Here is a 12,693-nt window from a genome sequence, read left to right as displayed (position 1 = left end):
GCCATCACCTCATGTTTCAGCATGATAATGCTCAAGGATCTGTATGCAATTCCTGGAAGTTGAAAATGTCCCAGTTCTCTTGGCCTGTATACTCACCAGACATGTCACCCATTGAGCATGTTTGGGATGCTCTGGATCGATGTGTACGACAGGGAATTCCAGTTCCCACCAATATCCAGCACCTTTGCACAGCCATTGAAGAGGAGTGGGACAACATCCCACAGGATACAATCAACAGCTTATGCGAAGAAGATGTGTCGCGCTGCATGAGGCAAGTGGTGGTCACACCAGATACTGACTGGTTTTCTAATCCATGCCCCTACCTTTAAAAAATATATATCTGTGACCAACAAATACATGTCTTTATTCCCAGTCTTGTGAAATCCATAGATTAGGGCCTAATGAATTTATGTCAATGGACTGATTTCCTCATATGAACTGTAACTCAGTAAAATCTTTGAAATTTTTGCATGTTGCGTTTACATTTTTGTTCAGTATAATATACAATATGTTCTCTGACCCCTATCAGTCTCCAAACCAGAATGGCTGTGCGTCTACAGTCTTAGGGAAAACGGATTCACACAATGTATTCAGTTCATAAACAGAGAAAGAGAGAGATTAAAAGAAGAGCGAAAGAGGAATATAAAGATAAACTGGTTCCCTGGTTTTTGCTCCTGATGCATTCCATGTAAAAAGGGGCATGGTAGGCAGTCAATCCCAGAGTTGACCTCTCACCTCTCACTATGTGAGGGTTGAGGAGGAAGCTGCAGGCATCAGGGGTCAGATGTGACAGCCAGGTTGTGCTGTGTTGATACAAAGATAAACAGTGTCTTGTCTTATAACTACAGACTGATAAATGTAACTGTGTTTAATAAATGTCACCTGTAATAATATTCTAATAATACAAATAAGAATATATTAATAATATATGCCCTTTATCCAAAGTGAATTACAGTCATGCGTGCTTACATTTTACGTATGGGAGTCCCCAGCGGGAATCAAACCCACAATCCTGGTGTTGCAGCACCATCCTCTACCAACTGCTATCAGACTGCTGTCACTGTTAACAGACTGCTGTCACTGTTAACAGACTGTTAGACTGTTATCAGACGGTTATCAGACTGTTATCAGACTGTTATCAGACTGTTATCAGACGGTTATCAGACTGTTATCAGAATGCTATCAGACTGTTATCAGACTGTTATCAGACTGTTATCAGACTGTTATCAGACTGTTATCAGACTGTTATCAGACGGTTATCAGACTGCTATCAGACTGTTATCAGACTGTTATCAGACTGCTATCAGACTGTTATCAGACTGTTATCAGACGGCTATCAGACTGTTATCAGACTGTTATCAGACTGCTATCAGACTGTTATCAGACTGTTATCAGACTGTTATCAGACTGTTATCAGACTGTTATCAGACTGCTATCAGACTGTTATCAGACTGTTATCAGACGGCTATCAGACTGTTATCAGACGGCTATCAAACTGTTATCAGACGGTTATCAGACTGTTATCAGACTGCTATCAGACTGTTATCAGACTGTTATCAGACGGCTATCAGACTGTTATCAGACTGTTATCAGACGGTTATCAGACTGTTATCAGACTGTTATCAGACTGCTATCAGACTGTTATCAGACTGCTATCAGACTGTTATCAGACTGTTATCAGACGGCTATCAGACTGTTATCAGACTGTTATCAGACTGTTGTCAGACTGTTATCAGACTGTTATCAGACTGTTATCAGACGGTTATCAGACTGCTATCAGACTGTTATCAGACTGTTATCAGACGGTTATCAGACTGCTATCAGACTGTTATCAGACTGCTATCAGACTGTTATCAGACTGTTATCAGACGGCTATCAGACTGCTATCAGACTGTTATCAGACTGTTATCATACTGCTATCAGACGTTATCAGGCTGTTATCAGACTGCTATCAGACTGTTATCAGGCTGTTATCAGACTGCTATCAGAGTGCTGTCATACTGCTATCCTTGTGCTGTCAGATTGCTATCATACTGTTATCAGACTGCTATCAGACTGTTATCAGACTGTTATCAGACGGCTATCAGACTGTTATCAGACTGTTATCAGACGGCTATCAAACTGTTATCAGACGGTTATCAGACTGTTATCAGACTGCTATCAGACTGTTATCAGACTGTTATCAGACGGCTATCAGACTGTTATCAGACTGTTATCAGACGGTTATCAGACTGTTATCAGACTGTTATCAGACTGCTATCAGACTGTTATCAGACTGCTATCAGACTGTTATCAGACTGTTATCAGACGGCTATCAGACTGTTATCAGACTGTTATCAGACTGTTGTCAGACTGTTATCAGACTGTTATCAGACTGTTATCAGACGGTTATCAGACTGCTATCAGACTGTTATCAGACTGTTATCAGACGGTTATCAGACTGCTATCAGACTGTTATCAGACTGCTATCAGACTGTTATCAGACTGTTATCAGACGGCTATCAGACTGCTATCAGACTGTTATCAGACTGTTATCATACTGCTATCAGACGTTATCAGGCTGTTATCAGACTGCTATCAGACTGTTATCAGGCTGTTATCAGACTGCTATCAGAGTGCTGTCATACTGCTATCCTTGTGCTGTCAGATTGCTATCATACTGTTGTCAGACTGTTATCAGACTGTTGTCAGACTGTTATCAGACGGTTATCAGACGGTTATCAGAATGCTATCAGACTGTTAGACGGTTATCAGACTGTTATCAGACTGTTATCAGACTGTTATCAAACTGTTATCATACTGTTATCATACTGCTATCAGACGTTATCAGAATGCTATCAGACTGCTATCAGACTGTTATCAGACTGCTATCAGACTGTTATCAGACTGCTATCAGACTGTTATCATACTGCTATCAGACTGTTATCAGGCTGTTATCAGACTGCTATCAGACTGTTATCAGACTGCTATCAGACATTATCAGGCTGTTATCAGACCGCTATCAGACTGCTATCAGGCTGTTATCAGACTGTTGTCAGACTGTTATCAGACTGTTGTCAGACTGTTATCAGCAATATAAAACACATCATAAATAGGTTTCTACCTACAGAAATGTAGTCTTGCGTCTCAATCATGGCATGTTATCATACTGTTAATCATACTGTTATCATACTGTTGTCAGACTGTTAGACTGTTGTCAGACTGTTATCAGACTGTTGTCAGACTGTTATCAGACTGTTGTCAGACTGTTATCAGACATTATCAGGCTGTTATCAGACTGCTATCAGGCTGTTATCAGACTGTTGTCAGACTGTTATCAGACTGTTGTCAGACTGTTATCAGCAATATAAAACACATCATAAATAGGTTTCTACCTACAGAAATGTAGTCTTGCGTCTCAATCATGGCATGTTATCATACTGTTAATCATACTGTTATCATACTGTTGTCAGACTGTTAGACTGTTGTCAGACTGTTGTCAGACTGTTGTCAGACTGTTGTCAGACTGTTGTCAGACTGTTGTCAGACTGTTATCAGCAATATAAAACACATCATAAATAGGTTTTTACCTACAGAAATGTAGTCTTGCGTCTCAATCATGGCATGTTTCTAGTGCAAAGGGGTATTCCTACACATTAAGCTAAGTTAATGAAACATAATCATGTTTTCGACTGCATTCTTCAATATTTTCATGGACTTTGTATGAGTAGAAACGAAAGCATGAATTGTCTTAGATTATAGCCCCATCTGCTGGCAATATAGAATACTTGTTTGAGGAGGTGTGTATTGACTGAGAAATACATGTGTTCAGGTATCAGGGCCATTTTATGTTCTGTCTGTCAGATTAATCACTTCATGATGAAGTGAATTAGCTTTGTCTTCACTTGGGAAATGAAGCTTCCTGTGTAGTAAATGCCTCAGAGATAGACAGTGAATGCAGTAAGAGGAAACCGTTCCTCATAACATAATGTTTTACAATCAGAGGCTGAAAACAAAGAGCTTGTCTGCTGTTTCTCAGACCCAGTACAAGATATACAACATATTCAGTGTAAAGGTAATATTCTGAAAAATAATCCCATTTTGCCTGATGACTTAATATGAAACCCATCCATATTACTGCAGCGGCCTGTTGTTGTTCATTACTCTAACAAACAACTCATCTCTTGCCCTGAGTTTGGATAGAGAGCACGACACTATACATTAGAATAAAGGACAAGCACCCTGTAGTCCAGTTGAGTTGCCCAGCGGTGGAAAAAGTACCCAACTGTCAAACTTGAGGTAAAGATACCTTAGAATAGAAAATGAATCAAGTAAAAGTGAAAGTCACACAGTAAAGTACTAAACTGAAAAAGTAACTTCCCTTTTTCAGGACCCTGTCTTTCAAAGATAATTCGTGAATATCCAAATAACTTCACAGATCTTCATTGTAAAGGGTTTAAACACTGTTTCCCATGCTTGTTCAATGAACCATGAACAATTAATGAACATGTTCCTGTGGAACGGTCGTTAAGACACTAACAGCTTACAGACGGTTGGCAATTACGGTCACAGTTATGAAAACTTAGGACACTAAAGAGGCCTTTCTACTGACTCTGAAAAACCCCAAAAGAAAGATGCCCCTGCTCATCCACGTGAACGTGCCTTAGGCATGCTGCAAGGAGGCATGAGGACTGCAGATGTGGCCAGGGCAATAAATTGCAATGTCCGTACTGTGAGACACCTAAGACAGCGCTACAGGGAGACAGGACGGACAGCTGATCGTCCTCGCAGTGGCAGACCACATGTATCAACACTTGCACAGGATTGGTACATTCGAACATCACACCTGTGGGACAGGTACAGGATGGCAACAACAACTGCCCGAGTTACACCAGGAACACACAATCCCTCCATCAGTGCTCAGACTGTCTGCAATAGGCTGAGAGAGGCTGGACTGAGGGCTTGTAGGCCTGTTGTAAGGCAGGTCCTCACCAGACATCACCGGCAACAACGTCGCCTATGGGCACAAACCCACCGTCGCTGGACCAGACAGGACTGGCAAAAAGTGCTCTTCACTGATGAGTCGCGGTTTTGTCTCTCCAGGGGTGATGGTCGGATTCGTGTTTATCGTCGAAGGAATGAGCGTTACACCGAGGCATGTACTCTGGAGCGGGATCGATTTGGATCCGTCATGGTCTGGGGTGGTGTGTCACAGCATCATCGGACTGAACTTGTTGTCATTGCAGGCAATCTCAATGCTGTGCGTTACAGGGAAGACATCCTTCTCCCTCGTGGTGCCCTTCCTTGCAGGCTCATCCTGACATGACCCTGCAGGATGACAATGCCACCAGCCATACTGCTCATTCTATGCGTGATTTCCTGCAAGACAGGAATGTCAGTGTTCTGCCGTGGCCAGCGAAGAGCCCGGATCGCAATCCCAATAAGCACGTCTGGGACCTGTTGGATCGGAGGGTGAGGGCTATGGCCATTCCCCCCAGAAATGTCTGGGAACTTGCAGGTGCCTTGGTGGAAGAGTGGGGTAACATCTCACAGCAAGAACGGGCAAATCTGGTGCAGTCCATGAGGTGATGTACTGCAGTACTAAATGTAGCTGGTGGCCAAACCAGATACTGACTGTTTCTTTTGATTTTGACCCCCCCTTTGTTCAGGGACAAATTATTAAATTTCTGTTAGTCACATGTCTGTGGAACTTGTTCAGTTTATGTCTCAGTTGTTGAATCTTGTTATGTTCATACGAATATATACACGTTAAGTTTGCTGAAAATAAACACAGTTGACAGTGAGAGGACGTTTCTTTTTTTGCTGAGTTTACTTGAGTAAAAGTCTAAAAGTATTTGATTTAAATATACTAAATGTAATTGCAAAAATATACTAAAGTATCAAAAGTAAAAGCATAAATAATTTCAAATTGCTTATATTAAGCGAACCGGAAGGCAATTTGCATTGAAATGTTTATTTACGGATAGCCAGGGGCACACTCCAACACTCAGACATCATTTACAAACAAAGCATTTGTGTTTAGTGTGTCTGCCAGATCAGAGGCAGCAGTTATTTGTCCTGCTAAGCATTCAAAATGTAACCACTACTTTTTGGTGTCAGGAAAAATACACCAAGCAAAAAGTACATTATTATCTTTAGGCATGTGAAGTAAAAGTTGTCAAAGATATAAATAGCAAAGTACAGATACCGCAAAAAAACTACTTATGTAGTACTTTAAAGTATTTTTACGTAAGTACTTTACACCACTGGAGTTGCCATGTGTGTTCATTAGGGCAGCTGATAGTTACTCACGCTTCACTCCTTGCTATTACACTGAAACGCCCTTTAAGCCAGCCACACCACGCTGCTAAACCAGTTCAGAGAAACTTTAAATCCACCTGGCATCCTGGATAATGAAACCGTTAAGCCCTCTGAGTGTTTGGCACATGGGATCCGTGTGTGACAGGATACTATGAAGATGACCGGGGGACTCTGTCATACATGTCTGTTAAGCACACGCCTTGTTGTAACAGTTGACACCAACATGCCGGAGACTGATATCAGCTGTGGTGGGTTGGCTACAGGTAGCTACACGCCTTGAGGTATGCTGATTCAAGCTGTTACATGCTGGCCTAGTAGTCAACCCTGAGGCTCAGTCCCACTGTTTCACTAATGATATGCTGCAGCTGTGAAAATCCCAGGCTTTTCAACTAAATCAATGTGAGAGTGGTTAGTTTTCTCTCTCTCTACCCCTGGAATTCAGAAAACACCACAAATGAACTGTGTACTATGGTACTTCAGAGAATAGCACTCCATCCAGGGGTGCGGCACAGCGGTGACCCTGTTCTCTACTCAACTGTATTTCCCAAAGGCTGTAGTGTAGGTCTTCTCGCCCACTCCGATTTCGCTCCAGTACAGTTCCAGTAGCACACACTTCACTAGCGCAGGGCGCGCCCGTCCCAGCATGCATTTGTAGTCTACTTGTGTGCTGCTAATAGCCCGTTGCTTTAGCTACTGTCATGGAGTTCACAAAATATTTTCATAAAGAAACTGATGAAACACACAGGTGCAAAGTCAAGGTGACTTACAAACATGAGGACCAAGAGCAAGAGAGGGAGTGTGGTAATGTAGTGTCCACAACTAAAGAATCATTGTGGAATCTGAAAAGACACCTATCCCGAAAGCATGACGATGTACTATGTGCTAACATAGTATATGCTAACAGAAAGGAACAAGGTGGGTAGCTAGCTAAGTGTGTCATTGTAGCAAAGTACAATACAATATATACTGTATATACAAAAGTATGTGGACGCCCCTTCAAATGTGTGGATTTGGCTATTTCAGGCACACCTGTTGCTGACAGGTGTATACAATTGAGCAGACAGCCATGCAATCTCCATAGACAAACAGTGGCAGTATAATGGCCTTACTGAAGAGCTCAGTGACTTTCAACGTGGTACCTTCATAGGTTGCCACCTTTCCAACAAGTCCGTTTGTTATATTCCTGCCCTGATAGAGCTGCCCCGGTCAACTAAGCGCTGTTATTGTGAAGTGGAAATGTCTAGGAGCAAGAACAATGGCCAAACAAGCTCACAGAATGGGAGTGGTGAGAGCTGAAGCACGTAGCATGTAAAAATCGTCTATCCTCAGTCGCAACACTCGCTACCGAGTTCCAAACTGCCTCGGTAAGCAACATCATCACAAGAGCTGATCGTTGGGAGCTTCATGAAATGGGTTTCCATGGCTGAGCAGCCGCATACAAGCCTAAGATCACCATGCGCAATGCCAAGTGTCGGCTGAAGTGGTATAAAGCTTGCCGCCATTTAACTCTGGAGCAGTGGAAACGTGTTCTCTGGAAGTGAGAGGATATGGCAGTCCAACGGACAAATCTGGATTTGGCGGATGTCAGGAGAACACTACCTGCCCCAATGCCAAGTGTAAAGTTTGGTGGAGGAGGAATAATGGTATGGGGCTGTTTTTCTTGGTTCTGGCTCCTTAGTTCCAGTGAAGGGAAATATTAACGCTACAGCACACAATGACATTCTAGATGATTCTGTGCTTCCAACTTTGTGGCAACAGTTTGCGGAAGGCCCTTTCCTGTTTCAGCATGACAATGCCCCTTGCAAAAATCGAGGTCCATACAGAAATTGTTTGTTGAGATTGGTGTGGAAGAACTTGACTGGCCTGCACAGAGCCCTGACCTCAACCCCATCTAACACCTTTGGGATGAATTGGAGCACCGACTGCGAGGCAGGCCTAATCGCCAAACATCAGTACCTGACCTCACTAATGCTCTTGTGGTTGAATGGAAGCAAGTCCCCGCTACAATTTTCCAACATCGAGTGGAAAGCCTTCCCAGAAGAGTGGAGGCTGTTATAGCAGCAAAGGGGAGACCAACTCCATATTAATGCACGTGATTTTGGAATGAAATATTCATCGAGCAGGTGTCCGCATACTTTGGTCATGTAGTGTATTTATAAACAAGAAAATCTGTTAATTTTCGTTCTATTATCTATACAATAGGCCATCATTGATTTTGGCCCAATATATATTTTATTTTAAATGTAACCTTTATTTAACTAGACAAGTCAGTTAAGAACAAATTATTATTTACAATGACGGCCTACACCGGCCACACCCGGACGACTTTGGGCAAATTGTGCGCCGCCCTATGGGTCTCCCAATCGCGGCCGGATGTGATACAGCCTGGATTTGAACCAGGGTGTTCTGTAGTGACGCCTCAAGTACCAAGCTGCAGTGTCTTAGACCGCTGTGCAACTTCAGAGCAATCTGCCAGGCATATTATATCTTTCAAGGAGCTTTCTATTTTCAAAGTGTTATTTTCACTAAAAACCTTTAGGCTGACCTACAGAAAAATTAAAAAAACAACTCTGCATCCCTGCCCAGCCTGGCAAGTGGTGTTTAGCCTCCCCAGTGACTCTGCAAGCACGGAGAGGATATTCTCCACTGCTGGCCGGCTCTCCAGGAACCATTGCATGTGCCTGTAGCCACAGACTCTGGCCAAACTCATGTTTCTGAGAGTGAATTCAGAGGAGCTTTTAGAGCCTAATAATGCATTTTTTATTGAATTTTAAGTTAGTCATAGCCTATATGCGCAATTTATTGACAGAGGCCCTATTTTTCTACATTAAGTAACACTGTATAACAGACTCTATGTTTCTACATTAAGTAACACTATATTACAGGGAGACTCTATGTTTCTACATTAAGTAACACTATATTACAGGGAGACTCTATGTTTCTACATTAAGTAACACTATATTACAGGGAGACTCTATGTTTCTACATTAAGTAATACTGTATTACAGGGAGACTCTATGTTTCTACATTAAGTAACACTGTATAACAGACTCTATGTTTCTACATTAAGTAACACTGTATAACAGACTCTATGTTCCTACATTAAGTAACACTATATTACAGGGAGACTCTATGTTTCTACATTAAGTAACACTATATTACAGGGAGACTCTATGTTTCTACATTAAGTAACACTATATTACAGGGAGACTCTATGTTTCTACATTAAGTAATACTGTATTACAGGGAGACTCTATGTTTCTACATTAAGTAACACTGTATAACAGACTCTATGTTTCTACATTAAGTAATACTGTATTACAGGGAGACTCTATGTTTCTACATTAAGTAACACTGTATAACAGACTCTATGTTTCTACATTAAGTAACACTGTATTACAGGGAGACTCTATGTTTCTACATTAAGTAATACTGTATTACAGGGAGACTCTATGTTTCTACATTAAGTAACACTGTATAACAGACTCTATGTTTCTACATTAAGTAACACTGTATTACAGGGAGACTCTATGTTTCTACATTAAGTAATACTGTATTACAGACCCTATGTTTCTCCCTGTACTATAAATTGCTCATATAGGCTGTGACTAACTTCAAATATAAAAATGAATGCATTATTAGGCTCTAAAAGTGTCTCTGAATGCACTTTTAGAAACATGAGTTTGGCCAGAGTCTGTGGCTTCAGGCTCATGCAAAATGGGTTTACTACAACATATTGTTTAAATGCTGAGCAGCATGGTGTGTCACACTCAGAAACACTTAATCATTTATTCATGCTTTAGCCTTGAAAAAATTTAAATAATAGGCCTAAATATTATAGCCTAATTTATTTAGTTTTCGTTCCTTCTTAGGCTACCTATCTGGTTCCTATATAGGCCGCTTATTTGATGTTTAATATGACATGCAGCCTATTTGAAGTGATGAGTGCTTCTGACAGTCACATTTTCATGTTGTTTATTAAAACATTTATTTTATTAAAACGTTTATTAAAACAACAAACCATATGGTTTGGTTTAAATACTCATGGCGGCTCACGCACCTGTCATCAATATCTTTAAAAAAATATATATATATTTTTGTTGACAGTAACCCTCCAAAAAGTCATTCATAAACCTTTTTCATTTCCGTATGTACTAGGAAGCTAAGTGTTTGTTCCTTGGGCTTCAACAGTGTGACTGATCAAAGCACCTCAGGCCTGGAAAAATACATGATTTCATTGATTGAAAGTAGGGGGTTATCAGTGAACAAATGCCGTGGTCAAGGTTACGGCGCCGGTGTAATGACTGGAGCTTACTCAGACGTTCTACAGCTCAAATCAGACCGAGAGACTAATGCTTCTTATGTAGTTCTTTTATTAGTTTTCATTTAGAAAAGGATCTCTCTGCCGAAGTAAAAGTTACAGGGATGGTTGAAAACAACTTGGTTGCTTGGTTGAGTACTTAATGTAGAAACATACAGTATTACAGTATTACAGTGTTACTTAATTTGTTTATTTCACCTTTATTTAACCAGGTAAGCCAGTTGAGAACAAGTTCTCATTTACAACTGTGACCTGGCAAAGATAAAGCAAAGCAGTGCGACACAAACTACAATACAGAGTTACACATAAACAAACGTACAGTCAATAACACACTAGATAAAAAGTCTATGTACATTGTGTGCAAATGAGGTTAGATAATCGAGGTAAGTCAATAAATTGGCCATAGTATCTCAAGTAGAGATACTGGGGTGCAAAGGAGCAAAAAAACAAAAACAGTATGGGAATGAGGTAGTTGGATGGGCTAATTACAGATGGGCTATGTACATGTGCAATTGAGAAACATGTGGCCTGTAATACAGTGTTACTTAATTGACAAACATAGGGCCTGTAATACAGTGTTACTTGATGTATAATCATAGGGTCTGTAATACAGTGTGAGCGACTACCCTGGCAGGGAGGTGAGCGACTACTCCGGCAGGGTGCCCAGACCACTTCAGAGTACGCCCTCACCGAGGCTGTGTTCCTATTGCGGTCAGGAGGGGCACAAGCTACAGCTGTGTTTGGTGCTTTCCAACCCGGGGTCCAGAGGGATGGCCCCATGATCATCCATCTTCCAGGGTAGGCGTGAGTATTCCACCATCATCGCTTTCCGCCAAACCCTTCCTGGTTTCCATTTCACTGGTTGACTGTCCCTCATGTATTTTCTGCACAGCTCTAGTGGACTCCGGTGCCACAGGGAAATGAATCGACCAGGCCCTCGCCTCCTCCGTGAACATCACCTCGTACCCGCTCTCCTCTCCTTTTCCAGCCCAAGCCCTGGATAATCGACAATCATGCACATCACAGGACCACTCACCATCACCGTGGGACCCCTGCACCATGAAAGCCTTCCATCCCCCACAACCAAGGCACCTGTACATAAGGTAATCCTCTGCCTCCCGTGGCTCCAACGTCACGACCCCATCATCTCCTGGTCGAGGATGGAGATCACTTCCTGGTAACCCGGATGTCGCAAGACCTGCTTTCCCTTACCCTGTGTTTCAATGTCGGTTGAGAGTCCTGTGGTTGCCCAACATCCCAGAGATTTACCAGGATCTTCGGAACGGTTTTCTGCAAGACCCAGCCAACTGTCTCCCTCCTCATCGCCGCTGGGACGGTGCCATCGACTTGCTAGCAGACTCCGCGCCTCCGCACAGCCGCTTCGAGCCCCTGTCGGTGGCTGAAACCAAGGCCATGGAGGAGGACTACATCCAGAAGGCTCTCCAACAGGGTTTCATCCACCAATCCACCTGCCCTGCATCGGCAGGCTTCTTATTCATGGCCAAGGGGGGAGGTCTACGTCCGTGCATCGACTACAGAGGTCTCAATTCCATCACCACCAAGTACCACTACCCTCTCCCATTGGTGCCTGCCGCCATCGAACAGCTCCACGGAACCTGTTTTTTTTACTAAACTGGACCTACGGAGTGCCTACAATCTCATCCACATTCAGGAGGGGGATGAAAGGAAAACAGCCTTCAGCATGATGTCTGGGCACTACGAGTACTTGGTGATGCTTCGTCCGTGTTGAAGGCATTTGTGAACCAGGTGTTCCGGGACATGCTTGGGCGTCAGGTGGTCGTGTATATTGACGACATCCTGATCTATTCACATCGCCCACATCTGGGTAGTCCTGTGACGCCTCCTGGAGAACCATCTGTACGTCAAACCGGAGAAGTGCCAGTTCCATCAGGCCACTGTCTCATTCTTGGAATATCGGATCCGCCTACAGGGAGTGGTTATGGAGGAGAGAAAAGTTGATGCAGTCAGGTCATGGCCAGTCCCAACCACCGTAAAGGGACTACAACGTTTATGGGGATACCTCTCACCTCACTCCTCAAAGGTGGTCGCCA

This window comes from Salvelinus alpinus, chromosome 21 (genome assembly GCF_045679555.1).
Source record: "Salvelinus alpinus chromosome 21, SLU_Salpinus.1, whole genome shotgun sequence".
NCBI classification, from domain to species: domain Eukaryota; kingdom Metazoa; phylum Chordata; class Actinopteri; order Salmoniformes; family Salmonidae; genus Salvelinus; species Salvelinus alpinus.
The sequence above is the reverse complement of the archived record's forward strand: the minus strand, read 5'-3'. Positions refer to the sequence as shown.